At 45.5% G+C, this 21,732-nt stretch overlaps 1 protein-coding gene across 14 annotated transcripts in view; it reads right to left on the reverse strand.

The window, feature by feature from the left end:
* HECW1 (HECT, C2 and WW domain containing E3 ubiquitin protein ligase 1) overlaps nucleotides 1-21,732 on the reverse strand; it is a 405,784-nt gene that overhangs the window by 25,732 nt on the left and 358,320 nt on the right. The window lies entirely within an intron of this gene.

A 21,732-nucleotide genomic window follows, 5' to 3' on the forward strand; every position in this document is an offset into this window, starting at 1 on the left:
CTCTCTCCACGGGTCATCCTCAAATTGGCGGAAAGAGAGCGTTTCCCTCAGATTCCCTCTCGGGTGTAATATGAAAACTCCCCAGGAGATTCTGATTTGCTATCACCTTCAGAAGTAGTGCTGACTGTTTAAAGACACCAGAGCCATTTTTTTTTTCTATTTGTTTACTGATCAGAGATTATTCCACAGAAACTCACTTGGACCCAAGACATCACAAAAAGATGATCATATAGCAAAATACCAATAAGTAAACAAACAAACAAATAAATAAAAAAATATATTTTGGCTGTGCCCATGGCATGTGGAAGTTCCCAGCTCAGGGACCGAATCTGAGCCACAGCTGTGACCATAGCTGCAGCAATGCCAGGTCCTTAACCCCTGTGCCACAGGGGTAACTCTAAGAACCCCGTATTTAACAGGACAAAAATCTTCTCTATTGAAAGTCAGTCAAATATGTGTCTTGTGGAGTTCCTGTCATGGTGCAGTGGAAACGAATCCAACTAGGAACCATGAGGTTGCAGGTTTGATCCCTGGCCTCAGTCAGTGGGTTAAGGATCCAGTTGCTGTGAGCTGTGGGGTAGGTCGCAGTCACGGCTTGGATCTGGCATTGCTGTGGCTGTGGTGCAGGCCGGCAGCAACAGCTCTGAATAGACCCCTAGCCTGGGAACCTCCATATGCCGCTGGTGCAGCCCTAAAAGGACAAAAGACAAAAAAACGGATCTTATGAGAAGGCTGGGTCTTTTCCTTTGGGGAGGAACACGTGAGCTTACAACTAGATTTCTCAGCCTAATCCCACCCACACTGTGGTTTATAGAAACGTCCCTTGGACTAAGTGCTTTTCCAATCCTTGGTTTGCAAGTTTTTGTTTTTGTTTTGGTATCATCAACCCTTATCCTCTTGCCAAAGAAAAAGAACAGAATTGTGTATTTTTTTAGGGTAAAGAAAAATATAAGCAAGATAGACGATATCGAATAGGAATATCTCACCTCCATCTCCTGCGGCGATATCTTTGACCCTGGCGGGTCTTTCCCCTTGAACGCACACCTGCTCATGCAAATGGGGTCACCACGCCACTGCTCCCCTGAAACTTCCTCTTTTCACAGCCCAGCCCAGCGACCCTCACGTATCTGCAAACATGGGTTTCCATCGTCCAACTTAAATACCCCTCAAAGTATTTCATTTCTGAGTGTTCTCTGCCTGGTTTAGCCCCCCCATTCTGACGGAAACCTCGGTGGTTTTCACCATTATCGTTCTGCTCGTAGGATCAGAGGAGCAGCTACCATCAGCCCGTCCGCTCTGGGACCATTGGAGAACCTTTGAAATGGGCATAGGTCACTCTTGAAGCATCCTCATCCACCCTCACCAGACGTTTGGGAGATGAACTTGAGTTGCCCTTGAGAAAGGCAACTGCAGCCTCTCCGAGCTTTCCCGCCAACCCTGAGGGAGATCGTGGCAGAAGGTCTGAGAGCAGCCAAGGTTACCGACAAGGGTTTATCTCGCTTCCATCTGGGTTTTGTACGCTGTAGTCAGCGTCCAGGGGTAATGGAGTTTCACACATTTCCAGCACGTCTTCCCACATGGCTTAAAAGGACCAGCAAAGACCCGAGTCTCCCTTTGAGTGCATCACTGTTTGCTGATTCATTACTCCTTGGGCTGTTTGCCAACAACCCAAGAAAGGCAGTGTGGCGGGGAGGACGACACTGCAGGCTCTGACTCAGGCTGCCTCAGTTGAACTCTTCTGAGCTGCGTGACTTCGGACAAGGTGCTTACCACCCACAGGTCTCAGTTTACTCATCTGCACCATGGGAGCACGATGGTACCTACTGCACAGGGCAACTGCGAAGATGCTGAAAGACTGCCCAGGGATTAGCGGAGGCGAGCCTCCCTGGGTGCTTATCCAGAGACTGGCATAACCAATCCCTTATCCCTTATCCACCTAGGCTGGACTGAAGGGGGAGAATGGGGTCAGGACCACAGGACCAGCTTTCACCCTCCTGCTGGGGCAGAACTGCAAACTTTTGCTCTGCTTACACAATCGAGATCAGCGAAACTGAGTTAAACTGAAACTTATCATCTGGTTTCATTCCGGTGGATAAACTGGGCAAAGCTACTGAAAATTTCGGAAACATCATTGGAAGCTGATTTGATTAGGTCAACTGTTTACATTTCCAATATCCAGAGTAGGTCTCTGTCCAGAAAGATAGACAGAAAGACTGAACTGCAGAGAAGACCTGTGGTCACTGAGTCAATGTAAGGAAGGATGTGATGAATGGCTTTTTTTTTTTTTTTTTTTTTTTTTTTTTTTTTTTTTGGTGGAGGAATGCAGAACTTCCCCAGCCCGGGATTGAACCTGCGCCACAGCAGTGACCTGAGCCACAGTAGTAACAACACCAGATCCTTAACCCCTAGTGAATGTTTTAACCAAGAGGCTCCCTCTCTCCCTCTTCAATCTAATGAAACTTCATGGTGGGAACGTGTTTTAGCAGGAAGTAGTGTGTAATGATTTCACAGTGTGCTTTTCGACGGATTCTTTAAACAAAAGCAGTTTGTGTAAGGGCCAAAAAATCAATCATGAATTTTGGGAGGTGGATTTCTTGTTCACAGGGCAGATTTATGGAAGGGGAAGCAGGATGGTTTGCCCAGTGAACGGAATAAAAGACCTAATTGCCTTGGAAGGACATTTTGGAGAGTGGAACAAGACACTTTGAAGAGGCCTCTAGTGAGTCCGTTATAGCAAAGTGATATAAAAATGGAATAACACCCTGATCCCAAGCAACACGCCAAGTCTGGAAGGTTCTGCTGTGGTGTTTCTGGTAGTTTCATCCCCTGGCATAAAACTTGGGCCCCAAATAATTGTCTCACAGTGTCTCTTAATTCTGGTGACCTTCTCACTCTCTTTCTTTCTCCTTCTTTTTTTTAATAGCTGCATTGGTCACGTATGGAAGTTTCTGGGCCAGGGGCTGTACCCAAGCCGCAGCTGCAACCTACACCGCAGCTGTGGCAATGCTGGATTCTTTTTTTTTTTTTTTTTTTTTTGTCTTTTTGCCTTTTCTAGGGCCGCTCCGGCGGCATATGGAGGTTCCCAGGCTAGGGGTCCAATCGGAGCTGTAGCCACTGGCCTACGCCAGAGCCACAGCAACGCAGGATCTGAGCACCAGAGCGATTGTGCAGATGGTGGTGCCACTTCCTGAGACAGGAAGCACCAAAAGGGAAGGTTTGGAAAAGAAATGTGAGCGTTCTCTTTTAGGCCTCTTAATACCCGAGTGAAGCCGCTGAATTCACTCACAAAGAGTCAGTATTTCTAGGAACAGGGCCAGGCTGCAGATGCTCATGTGGGGTCATCGGGAGGAGATGGCATTTGAACTCACGTCCCTGGAGATCACCAAGGACGTGTACGCGGATGGAGAGGTGGACGGAGGGCTGAACCGAGAGGAACACAACATCTGGGGGTCTGGAGGATGGGGGGTGACAATAAGGTGAACTCGGCAGAAAGAGGCAGTGAGCTAGGAGAGGAACCAAGGGACGGGAAAAAAGGAAGGAGGCGGAGACCGTCGGTGCCCAGGGCCTCTGAGAACAAGCAGTAGGAGGTCTGAGATCTGGAACCCTGATGGGAGCCGTTTCTGTGGAGGGAAGGGGGAGGGAAGGCTGGAGAGAGGGGAGAAGAGGAGGTAGGGGAGGTGAGTACGGATAACTCTTTGGTAGAGTGTTTCTTCAAAGGGGAGCGGTGACTCAACGTGGAGGGTGGAGGAGGGTGTGACCTCAAAGGAGGCTTGGGTTTGGTTTTAAGTGTGAGAGAAATTACAGTGTGTTCATGCATTTTTAATTTCACCCAATTTACCAAATGCCCATGTGCCAGGTGCACACAAAGATATGAAGGCACATGTTCACTCTCAAGAGTGTCCAGGACGGTAAAGGGGGAGATACAGCAGTGCGGCATCTCCTTACCTTGTGCATGTGCTGTCCAAGAATGCACAGGATGTGGGACCGCCCGGAGAGGGGAGACTCAGCTGATGGGGGAGGGATTAAATCTGGGCAGGGTTCCTGGAGGAGGTGACGATTGAGATGAGCTTTGAAGAAGGAGTAGAAGTCAGTCAGCTTCAGAAGGCAGGGAAGGGCTTTCCAAGCAAATCAGATCACATGACAGAAGAGGCAGGAAAGAGAAAGGAATGTGTTTAGAACCAGAAGAAATTCATGAGGCCTGGACCAGAAAGAGACAAAGCAGCAAGATCTGGGCTGAAGAAAGAGGTAGTGGGAGGTCCTGGGGCTCTTATTTTCCATGCCAATGAGTTTAGCTTTTTTTTTTTTTTTAAGTAAATTAATTTATTTATTTTAGGGCCACAGGTGCAGCACATGGAAATTCCCAGGCGATGGGTTGAATTGAATCTGTAGCTGCCAGTCTCCACCTCAGCCACAGCAACTTGGGATGTGAGCTGCGTCTGCAGCCGACACCACAGTTCATGGCCACTGGATCCTTAACCTACTGAGCGAGGCCAGGGATCGAACCCGCAACCTTGTAGATGCTAGTCGTATTCATTTCCACTGAGCCATGATGGGAACTCCAAGTTTAGCTTTTAAATTGTAGAGAGTGGGACCCACTAAAGGGCTTAAGCAAGGGAGCGACAGGCTTGGTTTGGCATTTTAGAGAAATCAATCTGCGGCCACGTGAAGGATAGATTTAAGGAGAAGGACGCACTGGAGGGCATTATAATAGATCCAAGTAATTGTGAGGAACACAGGGAGCTTTGTGCGACCAGAAGAAGAAAGGAAGGATGACAGAAAGTGGCTCACGGGAGAGGTTAGATGCTAATTTGGAGGTGACTCTGTTTGGCAGGAAAAAAGATGAAAGAGTTTGATGGAGTGCTTGCTGTCACACAGCGTGGGAAGAATCCACCTGCAGCGGCTCAGGTTACTGTGAAGGCTCCGCTTCAGTCTCTGGCCCAGGAACTTCCATATGCTGTAGGTGTGGCTGAAAACACCAACAAAAACAAAACCAAACAAAGCAAAAAAGACAAGAGTTTGAAGCTCAACAGAGGGGTCAGGCTAAAACTGCAGATTTAGAAGTCATAGTTTGACATGGAGAGAAGCTTACAAAGCAGTAAACTTTGGTTCCATTGCTATATTTCATGTAAAATTATATCTTTCCATCTATCTGTCCATCTTTCCTTCCATCCATTCATTGGTCCCTCCATCCATCCTTCCATCCACACATTTGTCCAGCCATCTAGCCATACCTTTGTCCAGCCAACTGGTCATCCATCCAGTAAAATAGCATGGGGGGACTTGAATCCAAATAGTAAAAGCATTTATTTCTGTGTAGAGATATTTCCTTTTTCATATTGTATTTTTTACAATGCAGGTGGACTACTGATGTCATAAAATTATACATATTTATTTACATGTAATAGAGATACAAGGAAAACTGGAAGACACAGATGTCTGTGTCCTAGAATCTAAGGGCGCAGACTTTTAGGGAAGAGTCCTTACCTACTGCCACGATGTTTTCATTAACATAAGAGTTCCCTACGTTTGTGATCAGGTGACCTCTATGGCTCAAGGAAAGGTCAACTTTGGTGCTGACTACTGAATTCAATTTCAGGAGGTGAAGAAGAGAACAAGGGAAAGGAGCCTTAAACAGGGGAAGAGAGTAAAGCATAAGGATGGATGAGAAGGAGAAAGGTGCCTGAGCACAGGCATGAGGGGATGGGCACCCTGGTGGAAGGATCTGCCTGGAGTGGGGGGGGGGGTGATGCAGGCAAAGTGCCAGGGCGGGGTGGTACTGGTAGCTGCGGTGGGAAATTGAAGTGGTGCCCTCAGTCTTCCCACTTTAGGGCCACATAAAATCATCTCCTCAAAGTGACGAGTCTGATTGGTGGTGGCTTTCAGGCCAGTGAATGGAAGATGCATCAAAGGACAGGTGACCTGGTGAGCCTGCTGGGGCTGAGAGTACGATTTAGAACTGCACCATCTCTCGGGATCATTTACTTTAACTTCCTCTGGTCCTAGGGGAACAGGAAGCAGCTCCGGCGTTGAACATGGAAGAGTGAGTTGTGCTATTCATCCAAGGTGGCGTTTTGCGCATCCTATGCTGTGTGAGCACCGAGGGGAGAGGGCATCGCGTGCACCTGGGGTGAAGGACGCTGTTGTGCCAGAAGGGGGGTGGGGATGGTAGGTCGGAGGAGGTGTAAATGAACTTGGGAGCAGCTGCTGTGGGGGAGGAGGTGGGAACACTGTCTGTGGAATGACTGAGGGAGGGATTTCAGCGTTTTCAGTTCAGATATGGCACAGTTCTGGGTGATAATGAGGTTGGGAGGGCCAGTGTGGGGGCAGGTGGCTGGAGTGCAGTGTAGGTCAAAGCCACTGGGGCTTTTTAAGTTAGGTCTACTCTCTCCATCACCTTTATCCAGACAATTGTCCAACAAATGGGTAAAGAATCACCTCCCTTTTGCCCCCACCCCCCACCCCGGGCCAAATTGTTCAAACACTGCAGATGCAAGGCCTGATTTATATTGGGTTTTCATAGCTTCCCTGTGTGTGGAAACAGCGCTGCAAATTGGTTGAGAAAACTTGCAGTTTTTCTTCATCTGTCATGAAAGAGACTCTGCCAACACAAGATAATGACAGGATATTATCTTCTGATTGCTAATTAGCAACTGAAATGAATGTCTAGCCCTGGTGCCCGCCAAGTGCTCCCATTAGCATCAGCCCTGCAGGGGACAAAGGAGTAAGAACAGGGCTGCTCCTTCCTCGACGTGGGACAGGCTGGGCCAAATGGGCGACTCCCTTTCAGAGATGGCTCTTCTAGAAGGTGATTATACAGATTTATCTGTAAATGTGGTTGAATGTGTCCCCAACGAAGTGTCTACTTCCTCCACCAAGGAACCTGTGACTATGACCTTATTTGGAAAATGGGTCCTTGCAGATATAAGTCAGAATCCCCAGATGAGATCATCTTGGATTATCGAGGTGGGCTCTATATCCACTCCAAATGTCCTTAAAAGAAACAGAAGAGGGGAAGATACAGAAATAGAGGAAAACGCCATGGGAAGGCAGAAGCAGATCCTGAAAGGATGCAGCCACAAGCCAAAGAATGCCTGGAGCCACCAGAAAGCTGAATGAGACAAGAAAGGATTCTCCCCTGGAGCCTTCAGACTCCCTGCTTTTGAACTTCGGGCTTCTAGACCGGCGAAGATCTGCGTTGGGGTAATTTGCTATGGCAGCTCCAGGAAAAGTAATACAGCATTCGAGGTGAAGGGCGCCCTCTCCCTTCGTCTTCTGGAACAATGGTCACGAAGCATATTATTGTGGAGTTTGCAAGTTGATCCATTCAAGTCTTACATTTGATTTCATGCAAGAGGAGACTGCATCTAATTTTGAATGAGACATAGCATCTGATTCCATGCCCAGTATTACACAGAAAAGTTGACCAAAACTTGCTGCCTGCTTGTAAGTAAAATGCTCTGACACCTGCTATATCCTCCTTTAACTGGGTAAGTCAAACAGGACGCTGAAGTTTTAAAAGATCTTAATTATCTGAGCTGCCCAAACCAGAGCTTAAAGGAAGATGAGTGTCCCTGTGCTCTAGGCGGCACCCATAGTGTCTTACTGACCCTGTAAATATTGTTCCTTTCTCTTTCCTTTGAGTCGTTGAGCAATGCACAATACTTCATGAAAACTGGGTCAGGTTAAAAAAAATCAATTTGATATAACCTAGACAACTTTCAGCCTTCTCATTCATTCATTCACTAAATCATAATGAGGTCCCTACCGTTTTTGAGGCCATGTGCTACCTGCTGGGGGGCTGAGAGCACAGAGGCTCCCAAGCTTGCATAGAGCATACAGTCTAGTGACATTATGGTTCAGGAAATTATTAGAATTACTGAACGACTACCTAAATCTCAACTGAAATGAGAAATTCTGTAATTTCCACATGACTGGCAAAGTAATAACATCTCTGACGATATCACGTTCTCATGCTACACAAAGGCGTATGTACTGGTTCAACCACGTACCAGGAATACTTGAAGCTATTTAAGTAATTGGTTCTAAATTAATTGCGCTGGTAGAGGGGAAGCATGGAAAGCATAAACTGAAGAATATCATAAATCAATATGATGTCAGGGCTCGCGAATATGTTCTATTTAGTTTTACTGTTTTGAAAGTTTATCTACTGATGATATTTCTTTAGATCTTTGAGAGGAGACTATAAGGAGGAACGCCCTAGAAGCCTGGAGAGCAGGGGAAGCCAACCTTGGAGTCCCTGTTGGCTACTGATCATCTGAACACTGGAAGCCCTTCTTGCCCCTTTGTGCCCAGAGAGGTCCCAAGGCATCTGTCTGATCTGTTCCCGTCTATGCCCTAGGATCCGCCTCCCGGATTGTGGCACACGCTTCCTCAGAAGTCTAGAGTGATTCCCACGCGTCTTTCCAATGATATTCCAGATCCCTGGGTTTATACATCTCCACCCATGATCTCCTTCTCAGATGCTGAGGTCATTTGGGTACCTTCGTCCAGCTCTCAACTTGATTAGGGTTAAACGTTTGTCCCTGGCCCACCCCTGCAAATAGGCTTTTCAACACCTTTTCCAGACAGCTTTGCTATTCTCAACGGAAGAAATCCATCGTATGTGGCGGATGTTGGCGCTGGCCCTCTCTCACTCCAATTTCTGTTGCTCTTGGACTCTTTACCCTTCCCACTACTCTGTTTGTTTGTTTGGGGGGCCCATGTCCTAGGCATGTGGGAGTTCCCAGGCTAGAGATCAAACCTGTGCCACAGCAGTGACAACGGTAGATCCTTAACCCACGGAGCCAAATGGGAACTCCCCCACAACTCTGAATATGTATCTCCTTTAATGAAAATGAGTCTAAGCAGAAAATCACTCGCATTTTGAAAAACCTCTTCCAGTAGACACAAAGATCTTTTAAAGATAAGATGTTGTTGACTCTATTAGTTCTATTTGGTATTTAAACACATCAGAAAAGGAACACATTTCACGGAAAGTGCATCTTTCAATGACTTAAGCAATAGTGCCGATTTTGTTAATTTTAATATTTAAAATAGAGTCGAGCCTGAGGACTTCTGAGCCATGACATTAGCTATGCATTATAATTTACTCTCGGGCTTGCATTGTTACCAGGGTATTTTTATCTCCTTTGTCCTCAAAGCACATTTTTAAGGTGGGTAGCATCGATTTCCACTTACTTCATCAAGCTGTATTATATTCATTAAAAATTTGAATCATGTAGTCAAAGCATGGTTTTTAATCCCCATGTTACCACTGGGATGCTGGAGAAAGGTACGGTAAACATTCTGGTCAAATTCATTAACCTCGATTCTTGAAATCCTTTCTTCACTTTAATCCTAACACACCTCGGGAAGTTAGGAGCTCAGAGAAAGGCGTCTCCCATCCCTACGCGCAGAAGCTTCTTGCACACATCCGCACAGCCATCATTCGTACAAAAAGTGCTGTAACTTCTTTTCCAATAATATAAGCACACAGCAGAGCTCGAGGGGAGACGGCCCAGACACCAGCGCTCCAAGTCTCTGCAGTGGGGATTTATTGTTTTACAGTCTCTACAGTGGAGATTTACTTTTTAAAAGTCTGTACAGTGGGGATTTATTTTTTTTTTAATCTCTACAGTGGGAATTTACTTTTTTAAAGTCTCTACAGTGGGGATTTACTTTTTTAAAGTCTCTTCAGTGGGGATTTATTGTTTTAAAGTCTCTACAGGGGGAATTTATCTTTTTAAAGTCTCTACAGTGGGGATTTACTTTTTAAAAGTCTGTACAGTGGGGATTTATTTTTTTTTTTAATCTCTACAGTGGGAATTTACTTTTTTAAAGTCTCTACAGTGGGGATTTACTTTTTTAAAGTCTCTACAGTGGGGATTTATCGTTTTAAAGTCTCTACAGGGGGAATTTACTTTTTTAAAGTGCTTTCAGTCTACATGACATGTCACGCCCTCATCACCCTTCTCTTCCCACCTACAAACTAGGGATAATAATGTTTCAACTTCGCTTGCCTACCTTGAGGGACAATTTCAGAAAAGAGTAATTTAACGTTAATAGGTTCTTTGAAGATGAAAAGCACTTCATAATTGCTAACTTCTATTATATTTTAAAAAACCCTTCTCAAAGTTACTCCTCTTTCCTTATGCTCGTAACTTTGATTAATTAAAAATAATTATCCTTTCTCAATCTCACCGTTTAAGTGCATTAAATATGATGTTCCCACACAATGTGTGTTTCAATGCTTTACCCAATGTTCCTTTTTTTTTTTTTTTTTTTTTTTTTTTTTTTGGTTGAGCCTGCGGCATGCGGAAGTTCCCAGGGCCAGGCCAGGGATCGAACCTGTGCCACAGCAGCAACAATGCCAGATCCTTAACCTGCTGTACCACTTGGGAACTCCTACCCCATTCTCGCCTTCATTTCTGGACCTTTATGTTTTCTAACTTCTCACATTTTGGTAAATAGAGTGAACATTTGTTGTTTCTGCCTGGGGCGATTTCGCTTCTTTGTGTGAAAACTGTACCACCCTCTAGCCTCTTCCCTCTCAACCTCTCTGGCCCTTAAATCCGCCAGCATCTATGACAGTATTTCCCCAAGAGTGGGGATTCTTCCCTTGGCGTCAGAATCCCTGGGGTGCTTGTTCAAATACAGGTGCCTGGGGATTGCCCTCTCGGTGGGATGGGTTCTGGGAATCTGCTTTTAAAACAAGGTCCACAGTTGTTGACTAAAGTTTGAGGACCGCCGCCTCCAAGTATGGTGGAGGTACTGTTTGCGAGATGGGGAAAAAAGATGGTCTCGAAGTCGGAAGTGAAGTTTTGCCTTAGACATCCTCCAGGGTGTTCTACGCATGGGTACCCGAGAAGAAGACCATTCAAAGACTCGTCTCTGGGAGTTCCCACTGTGGCTCAGTGGGTTAAGCATCAGACTGCAGGAGTTGCCGTTGTGGCTCATTGGTAACGAACCTGGCTAGTGTTGAGGATATGGGTTCAATCCCTGGCCCCACTCACTGGGTGAAGGATCTGGAGTTTCTGTGAGCTGTGGTGTAAGTCACAGACGTGGGCTTGGATCTGGTGTTGCTGTGGCTGTGGTGTAGGCTGGCAGCCCCCCACAACTGAGCTTCCAGAAAGGGCACTTCTCAGGGCTATGGATGGCTAATATAAATTAAAACAAGCAGAGCTCCTTTTGGAAAGTGAATGCACAGCACAGGTAGTGGGGGTGAGTGCTGACAGTAACCGCGTCCTCGCCTGGAGAGGAGAAGGTATTTGGGCAGCGGAGTCCAGATTCTCTGCAGCTCCCTGTGCCTGCAGATGACATCTCCCCGCTCCCACGCCACGCCCGGCACAGTCTGCATTCCCTCTGCTGGGTGCACATTCCTGCCAGCTGAGTTCAGGCTTTGGCCCTGAGCTAGTCTCTCATCTCCACAGCTAATTAGTGGGTTTGGCTTGGTCCTGGCATCCCCACTGGTGGTTTGCTCTGTAATTGCTCCCTCCTGGTCTGTGGGTGGACGGAGGCATGGCATCTGGCCCTCCTGCACAGCTGCGGGCCTTTGGGGAGCCATGGGGTGGCCTGCTGCCGGCGGGCAGGTGACAGACTGTCTGCCTGAACACTCCCCTCACCCCAGGGGAACACTTAGGAACACCCCGGGACTCCTGATTCCGGAGGGGCGTGGCCTCACTCCAAGCTCCGCCCCACCTGAGCCCAGGAGGCAACTGTCTGGGGAGCAGATGATAAAAGCGAGTGGGAGGTGCTCTTCTGGGTGGACCTGGAGAGAATGGGAGCCTGGCCTCAGTTCAGGGGCCTGACGGCACCATGGCTCTTGCCCAGTCTCTCCACAGAGGCTGAGTTATGCCGGCCCAGTGACAAGAGATACTTAATACCTCACTTATTCCACGGCTGATTCTGTTTTTATACGACAGGCCACAGAAATATACTTTATCCTACAAAAATATTGCCACTCTTATTTAGCTATATGACACTTTCCTTTTTCCAAGCTTTTTCCTTATGGGAATATCAAAGCAGTGGTTCTAAATAGGGAGGCATTTGGCAATGTCTGGAGACACTTTTGGTTGTCAAAACTGGGGGTAGTTGTGGCGGCGATGGGACTGTACCTAGAGGGCAGAGGTCAGGGATGCTGTTCACCATTCCTCCAACACACAGGACAGTCCTCGTGATAAGGAATTGTCTGGCCCCACTGTTCTCCAAGGAAGATGTACAGATGGCCAGCAAACACATGAAAAAATGCTCAACATCGCTGATTATAAGAGAAATGCAAATCAAAACTACCATGAGGTACCACCTCACACCAGTCAGAATGGCCATCATGAATAAGTCCACAAATAACAAGTGCTGGAGGGGCTGTGGAGAAAAGGGAACCCTCCTGCACTGTTGGTGGGAATGTAAACTGGTACAGCCACTGTGGAGAGCAGTTTGGAGATACCTTAGAAATCTACACATAGAACTTCCATAGGACCCCGCAATCCCACTCTTGGGCATCTATCCGGACAAAACTCTCCTTAAAAGAGACACATGCACCCGCATGTTCATTGCAGCACTATTCACAATAGCCAGGACATGGAAACAACCCAGATGTCCATCAACAGAGGATTGGATTCGGAAGATGAGGTGTATATACACAATGGAATACTACTCAGCCACTTGCAGCAACATGGATGGAACTAGAGACTCTTATACTGAGTGAAATGAGCCAGAAAGACAAAGGCAAATACCATATGATATCACTTATAACTGGAATCTAATATCCAGCACAAATGAACATCTCCTCAGAAAAGAAAATCATGGACTTGGAGAAGAGACTTGTGGCTGCCCGATGGGAGGGGGAGGGAGTGGGAGGGATCGGGAGCTTGGGCTCATCAGACACAACTTAGAATAGATTTACAAGGAGATCCTGCTGAATAGCATTGAGAACTATGTCTAGATACTCATATTGCAACAGAACAAAGGGTGGGGGAAAAATGTATACATGTAAGAATAACTTGATCCCCATGCTGTACAGAGGGGGAAAAAAAAAAGAATTGTCTGGCCCCAAATGTCCGTAGACTAAGAATCAGTAACCTGGGATCAAGGGAACCAATCTAGCTTTCTCTAGTGCTTAATGGTGGCCCTGTCAAACATATGCAGACACCCAAGGAAAGAACGATAGCATCTACATCTGTTAAAAGACTACTGGGTACCAGCCACTTTTTCCGTACCCTTACAACCACCATGCAGAATAGGCACTGTCATCACTTTTTGATGGGCAAGGAGGCTGAGATGCAGGTAGATTTAGAAACCTACCCATAGCTACACAGCAGCAGAAAATGGGAGCAGGAATTGACTCCTCTGGCTGTGAGGCACCTACGTCAGGAACTGAAAGGTGTCACCTCTATGCCAGAAAGCACACTCTTTAAGGGGCAATGACATGCCGTGTGATCCCGTTTCAAAGCTGACACATTTGTCTCTTTACAAACGATGCTGAAATAAGCATCCTTGTCTGTTTCCATAGGGATACAGGAGAATAGGTGTTAAAAGTCTGCACAGAAGTGCATGCCGCCTGGGCTGGACTCCTGGCAAGGCCATTTACTAGCCCTGTTGCATTGGGCACGTGTGAACCTCTACAGGTTTCAGTTTCCTTATTTGTAAAATAGGAGGATCATAACAGGATGTGCAACTCATGTAGAGCCTTATAAGGATGCCCGGCTGATAACAAGGGCTCAATAATATGAGCTGTTGTTATAAGAGTCCCTACATTCGTGCCTGTAGTTCTGTGAGATTGGTTCAGGGGCCCAAGGGCATACGGGTTTAAAATTTTTAGTATATATTGTTGTGTTTTTTAAAAACTACATGAAAATTCATGTTTCTACAGGCAATGCATGAGAGTAGCCTTTTACCCAGGTCCTCTTGAAAAGAGATGATACAATTCTTTTAAATTTTTGCTTTATAAAGTGATGTATGATTGTTACTTTATTTTGCATCTTCCTGGCCACTGGTAAAGCTGACATTCTTTTTCTGGGTTTGCTGATAATTTAGATTTTTTTTTCTTCTCTGAGCAGCTTTTTCAGTTTCTTTGCTGCTTTTTCTTGAGTTGTTTCTCCTCTTCTCAAGTTGGATGTGCTCTTTGAGATCCATATTGCAGATTTTCCACCTCTGACTTTCCTGAGCTGCAAAGATTATTTTTCAAAATCAAAGCTGGCCTTTCAACTTTATTTATGGTTTTTCTGCCATAAAAAGTATTTTCATTTTTATATATTTAAATATATTTTCCTTTTTTAAAAAAGCAGATTCTAGGGTTCGAGTCTCTACCACTCAAAGTTTCTTGAGTTCATTTTCTGTTCTTCATAATGTTTATATTCTCAAATATATATAAAGTCACCTAGAGTTTCTTGAAGAAATCTTACTGTTACATTTTTTTACATGCATTTTCAAATTAGAGAGGAATTCAGCCTACATTTTTTGGTTGCGGGGCCAGTGACATTGGCACCGTTAACTAAACGGTCCATTCTTTTCATTTTTGTCGTACAAATCTCATACATCTTTAGGTCTATTTTGGCATAATGCAAGTCTTGTCTTTTCTTTTCTTTTCTCTTCTTTCTTTTCTTTTCTGGCTGCCCCATGGCACATGGAGTTTCTGGGCCAGGAATCAGATCTGAGCTGCAGTTGCCACCCAAGCCGCAGCTGGGGGCAATGCAGGATCCTCAACCCACTGTGCCAGGCCGGGGATGGAACCCATGTCCCAGCTCTCCCAAGATGCCACCAATCCTGCCGCACCACCGTAGGAACACCAATGTCAGTGTTTTAAAAAAGTGTTGGAAGAGAAGTGTTCTAATAGTTTCGAAAACTTTGTCAGAAGTTTCGCACAAGTTCTGAAGAAGCTTCAGGAATGGTTAAGAAGTGAACATAGTCACAACCAGACACGCCCTATTTGTGGGGACTTCTCGCCTAATGTGTGCCTGAGCGTCTCCAGGGAATTGCTAGGAAGGCTATGCAGATTCAGCCGGAGCTGGAACCAGGGAAGCTCTTGCAGGTGCCTAGGAAGGAACACGGGCCTACTATTGGCATGGTGTGGGGGCGGGGAGCTCATCTGATCCTTGACTCAAAAAGGACATACTGAGCTATTCTGTCGGGGGGGCCCTTGGAGGTTAAAGGGCCGAGAGACATTCAGTGGAATCTCATGATATTGTGGTTTCTATCCACTAATTCAGACCCTGCAGATGTGGCCAGGGATATTTAAAGTGTGTTATCCAGGACTTCTCTGAGTTCCATGAAACTCTACAATTACGCTTAATACCCACTTGGGCAAACCCTAAACATGCAAGAAGGACCCTCCCTCCATCCTCACCTCCCCTTACTAAAGACCTGAAAACAGGAGATTTTTGCCACCCAAGTAGCATCTGCTTGGAAAGGGAGAGGTCAGGGCTGGGGCAGAAGGGCAGGGAGGATCTTGGTTGGCCGTCAGCAAAGGCTCTTGGAGGTCCCAGAATTTCTCACGTGGCAGGTTCAGATCTGTCATCATCATCGATTTGAAGTGAGCACCTGGACCGTCTGGTGTTTACACAGAAACTGACTAAACAGCATCAGATCTGAACCCTGGTTTCTGGAAATTCTCTTGCACCAATTACAAAAAGAGTGACTCATATCACAATAACTTCTTAAGATGATACATGCTAATGCTTAACATGAAGAGCCTGTTGACACTCTGGCACTCTTCCTGAAAACAGGGAAGCTCACTCCTTTCAACTATTGAGTGCATCTTAGATTTGCTCTGGGGAAAGTGGCATATTCAGAATCATGGAGACAAGAAGAGAATTTCCAGCCACGATTTCAGAGAGGATAATTAGTAGGAACTTAAATGACAAACAACAATGACCACTGTTTTTCTAAATCCAAATTATCTTTTTTTTTTTTTTTTTGTCTTTTTAGGGTGCACCCACGGCATATGGAAGTTCCCAGGCTAGGGGTTGAATTGGAGCTACTGCTGCCAGCCTACATCACAGCCACAGCAATGAGAGATCTGAGTTGAGTCTGCCACCCACACCATAGCTCATGGCAATGCTGGATCCTTAACCCGCTGGGCAGTGCCAGGGATTGAACCTGCGTCCTCATGGATATTAGCCGGGTTCATGACTGCAAGCCATGATGCAAACTCCCATGAATCCCAAATATTCTGAACTAAAAATTGAAATGAGATTGAAACTCTCATAACCAAGGAATTGTAATGAGGATTATTCCATCCACCCATTCACCCTCCCTCCGTCCCTCCCTCCACCCACCCAGCTACAGTGTACAAAATAAATATAAAAATACACTTCATTTCAGACAGCAGTAAGTTCTGTCACTACAATGAATTAAGATGTTAAGCTGGAAAGTTATAACTGGCTGGGCTATTTCACATTGAGTGCTCAGGAAAGGCACTGAGGGGAACAGTTTCAGCTGAAATGTGAATCTTTCCTGTAATAACTTGAAAATACATGCATTTTGCACTATTCCTAATTGAATAGAAATAAAAATAAGTTTGGAGCGTTTCACATTTACAGTTTTGTTATTTATGCCTCCATTCAAAATACATGAGCGCTTTTTACCTGGTGTTTTCATATATACATCATTTTATGCAAGTGGGAAATTTCATATACTGAACCCCCCCCACTGCTGTCTATAATCTACCACCAAGTTTTGCTCACTTGTTCATTCTTCTTCGCAATAGCTCTCTATTCCCACCGCGTCTGCCCTAGTTTGATACTTTATCCTCTTTTCAAAGAACTGCTTCAAAGAGCTGCCCTTTGAACGGTACCCCTATTTTCCCTCCAACTCATCCACACTTGTAACCAGAGTTGACTTCCTAAAATACAGGCCCGATCAAGACATTCTTCCACCCTAAAAACAATACACTGTCATCTTCATGATAAAACCTAAATTCCCTGGATGCCGTCAAAGGCGCTTTTACAGACTTTCTCTGTTTTGCAGCCAAACCCAACTGACTTCTGTGTGTTCACCTGCCAACCTGCGGTGAATTTTAGGCCTCTGCCTGGAAGTTTCTTCTCCCCATCTCTGCCAGTGGACTATTCGAACTCATTCTTAATGTTCCTTGTACCTGATGCTGATTACCGCCCAATGTGATAAATGCTGTAATAGAGGGCGTATAGCTTTTATCTACACACACTGTATTGTCATCTGCCCAGCTGAATACCTGACTTTGCTTTAGTAGGGGGCCTAAAGTCTGAGGCTGGAGCCAGGTTTTCTGGGTTCCAGTCCCAGTGTGATCTGTGACTCTGGTAATGCTTGCACCTTATTTTCTTCATCTGTAAAAAATGGTGTAACTCAGTAATATCTGCTTATAGCGTTGTTAGTTGGAAGTGTCTAGAATAGTGCTTGGGAGGTTTAATAACTTTTCAATGGGTGTTTTACTGTTCAGTCTTATATCAACTTCTGTATCTCCATGGGCGTAAAATCAGCATACAATGGGGATTAAAGGAATAAAAAGATTGGCACATGAGCACCTCATTGACATGCAAATGACACCATCATAGTCAAAAGATGAGACCATGGAATTCGGGAGAGTACCTCAAGATTTCTAAAGTCAAGGACACATATAACAGACGTATAGGTGAACACATGGTAATATTTCCAATGGATGGATCGAAAGTCCTGAATTATGGAGGCTCTTCTGCTTCTTTTACTCCCTGTTCTGTACCCCTGGTGGGCTTCCCACCACTTTCTGTCCTTCTCTCCTGCTCTGTGACCTTGGGGAGAGGCTCCTCTGGGCTGCAAGATCTGGAGATCCCTTGCCCTCTGGTTTCTGGTTGACTCGGCCCACAGGGCTGGAGGCTGGAAGAAGGGCGAGGCGCTCTCTCCAGGCCTCCCTCTGCCTGACTCGGGGCAGGCAAGGCGTGTCCATTTGGGACCACAGCTCCCCGGGATGCCCAGCAGGGCTCCAGTACACCACCTCCTCTCCCCTACTTGGTGTGAGGGTTACCTACGCTGATTTCGACAGGGTCCTTATCAACTTGGAAAGTTAGTGGTGCAAAAGTTGCCCAGAACTGCTCCAAGTCTTTGTGCAAAACTGGCCAAGCCCCACTTTAGCAGGAATTCATGTGAATCTTTAGGTAAGAGGGTCCAGAGATACGAAAGCAAGCCGCAAAGAAAAAAACCAGCTGGGGGCAAGATGGTGAGGAATCTGACTTCCCACATATGCTGAGTCTCACTTTATGCTGATTTTGCTACCCTGGCATGTTAATGATACACCTGCCCGTGGCTCACAGGAAGGACCAAAAGAGGGTAGAAAGGGGGTGGCCCTCTACGCCCTCAAAGAAGCCCCGCCCCTTCCCAGGTAGCCTGATGCATGTGCCTGCCCATCACTAGCCTTCCTCCTCCCCTCTTTGTCTTTACTTTTTAAAATTAAACCCCTTTTGCCAGGAGAGTGAGAAGTTGATCTGTGAACTTAGCCCCTGCTTCTCCATTCTTAGGCCACTGAATACAGAAAAAGACCCTTCTACCTCCTGAAAGTAGAGAGTCTGGGCTGGGCTGGTGTAGGGCCCAAGAAGGGTTTCTAAGACTTGACTTCATTTGGGAACACGAATAAATAACACAACAGCAATTCCAGGAGGTCCTTTTAGGCTGAAGGCAAAAAGGAGCAAACAAAACAAACAAAAACCAAACGAACAAAACAAAAAACCCAAATAACCCAAGATTTTTTTGTTTACTTAATGTGTGCAGATAGAACCTTCACCCTATGTACTCATATTGGTATCTCTCAACATTTGACTAGAAACAAAGGGAAGGAGGTGGAATCCCCATGCCTGTTACGCAGGCTTTTGATTTTAGGGCTGTATTGCAGCAGAGGAAAAGGAGGCATCTTTGCACTGGTCATGTTTTAAGTTATTATTCAGGTTCTTTATCTCTTTACTGGCCTTCTGCTGTGCCCTATCCTCTGTTTTGTCCAGGTCCCCCTGGAGAGTGAGCACCATGAAAGCAGAGATAGTCCCTCTTAGTTTATGCTAGCACAGGCCTGGCACGAAGAGGTGTCCAAAATAACATTTCCCTGGGGACTGAGTGCAGACGTTGAGTGTGGTTCCACAAGCCACACCTTGTACCAGGGCCATTAAAACAGAGGGCTCATATCTTCCACGGGCAACTAATTTCTCGAAGGTCACCCTTCTATTTGTCATCTGTGGTTTTAAAGTCCTCACAATGTCAGGTATCAATGCACATGTCCCCTGGGAGCTTTGCCCTCAGCTCTGCAGGATGCATTCAGCTTGTTACCGACCTCCTCTCCCCCTGCCCCGTGTGGCTCCATCAGCCTCGTCGAGGTCAGGTATTACCCCAGAAATGGTCAGAGAGGCCCCTGAATGTGGTTCTTCCCCTGCAAGCTCCCCTTTGACTGTCACTGCTTGCAATTCTCTGCTTCCTGCTCTCTGCATGGGGGCTTTGCATGAGAGAGCAGGAGTGAGGCTAATGCATTAGGCTACCCGGAAGGCGGAAGGCAGCGGGGCTTCTTTGAGGGAATGGAGGGTCACCCTCTTTCTATCCTCTTTTGGTCCTTCCTGTCCTTACAAGTTTCAGGAAAAGGAACAACAAAGGGCCACGTTTGCTTCCTCACTTGTGCCAAACGTTTGATGCTGACATGCGCCTGTCTCAGCTCAAGAACTTCTGAGCTGATGCATGCAGACCAAAGTAGTCAGAACACACCATCACACCATACACAAGAATAAACTCCAAATGACTTAAAGACTTAAATATAAGACAGGACACCATAAAAATCCTGGAAGAGAACATGGCAAAACAAATTCTCTGTACCCATGTTTTCTTAGGTCAGTCTCTCATGGCAAAAGAATTAATAGCGAAAATAGCCAAATGGGACCTAATCAAACTTATAAGCTTTTGCACTGCAAAGGAAACCTTAAATAAAACAAAAAGACAATCTACAAACAGGAGAAAATATCTGCAAATGATGCAACTGATTAAGGACTTAATTTCCAAAATACGCTAATAGATCATAAAAACTCAATAACAAAAAAGCAAGCAGGTTCTTTATCTCTTTACTGGCCTTCTGCTGTGCCCTATCCTCTGTTTTGTCCAGGTCCCCCCTGGAGAGTGAGCACCATGAAAGCAGAGATGGTCCCTCTTAGCAATCCAATCAAAAAGTAGGTAGAAGACATGAATAGATATTTCTCCAAGGAAGACATACAGATGGCCAATCGGCACATGAAACGATGGTCATCATTGCTAAACATTAGAGAATTACAAAGAAAAACTATAATGAGATACCTCACACTGGTCAGAGTGGCCGTCATTAATAAGTCTACAAATGACAAATGCGGGAGAGGGTGTGGAGAAAAAGGAACTCTTCTACACTCTCGGTGGGAATGTAAGTTGGTGCAGCCACTATGAAAAACAGTACGGAGGTTCCACAAGAAACTAAAAATAGAGTTACCAGCAATATGATCCAGCAATCCCACTCCTGAGCATATACCCAGACGAAATTATAATTCAAAAAGATGCATGCACCCTATGTTCACAGCAGCACTATTTATAATAACCAAGACATGAAAGCAACCTGAATGCCTATTGACAGATGAACGGATCTTCTTTAGAAGATGTGGTACACACACACACACACACACACACACAGAGGAATATTACTCAGCCATAAAAAAGAATGAAATAATGTCAGTTGCAGTAACATGGATGGACCTAGAGATGATTACACTAAGTGAAGTCAGAGAGACAAGTACCATAAGATATCACTTACATCTGGAATCTGAAAAACAACGCAAATGAACCTTTCTAGGAAACACAGACATAGAGGAGACTTGTGGTTTTCATGGTGGATGGGGTGAGGAAGGGATGCCTTGGGAGTTTGGGGTTAGCAGACGCAAACTCTTATATGTAAAATGGATAAACGACACAGTCCTATTGTATAGCACAGGGAACACTATTCAATATTCTGATCTTCTGTAATAAAACAATGGAAAAGAATATGAAAAAGAATATAGATGAGTATAACTGAGTCACTTTGCTATACAGCTGAAGTGAACATAACACTGTAAATCAACTGTAAGTCAATAAAATAAATTTTAAAAAATGGGAAGAAAAGAACTTCAGAGTTGAGTGTTTGCAGGGAGAGGTCATGGGCTGTAGCAGCCTTAGCAAAGATGGGTTATTCTGATGCTATAAAACCAAAATACAAGGAATTGGGCCATAAGCCCAGTAGGCTCAGACATTACCCAGGAAGCTCCCTTTACCAGCAACCCTGTGATACATCATCAATAAGCAGTGTCAGATAAGAGTCCACACCAGCAGTTTCCAGGACTCATTTTCCTCCTGATGGCAGGAGCTCCTGCAGTGAAATCAGGCGTCATTTTCAAATCAGGTGTGCTGGCGACATGGTAGGAAAGTGCATGCATCCTACATGTTCCATGCAGCTTTCTGGAGACTTCTAATGCCCATATCTGAGATATCTCTGCCGTAGACTGCACAGAATTGACTGATACTTCTTACACATTTCCATAAGTGGTAAGTGATGCCTCAAGAAGAGAGGACCATTAAGATATTGAATTTTCAGTTCAGAAGCATGCTGAGATATCATCTGACCCAACATCCTTATTTTACAGCAAGATGCGGAAGCTGATGGCCACAGTGCAAACGCCATTGGTCCAAGGTCAAAGAATTTCAAACCCATGAGCACATGTAAGGAGCCTCCCCTGGGGACACTTAGGGCTTTGGAGGAATTATCAA

This window comes from Sus scrofa, chromosome 18, assembly GCF_054392235.1.
Source record: "Sus scrofa isolate SSC_HxYL_T2T_F1_AM1 chromosome 18, Sscrofa_HxYL_maternal_Yorkshire_Landrace_v2.0, whole genome shotgun sequence".
Taxonomy (NCBI): domain Eukaryota; kingdom Metazoa; phylum Chordata; class Mammalia; order Artiodactyla; family Suidae; genus Sus; species Sus scrofa.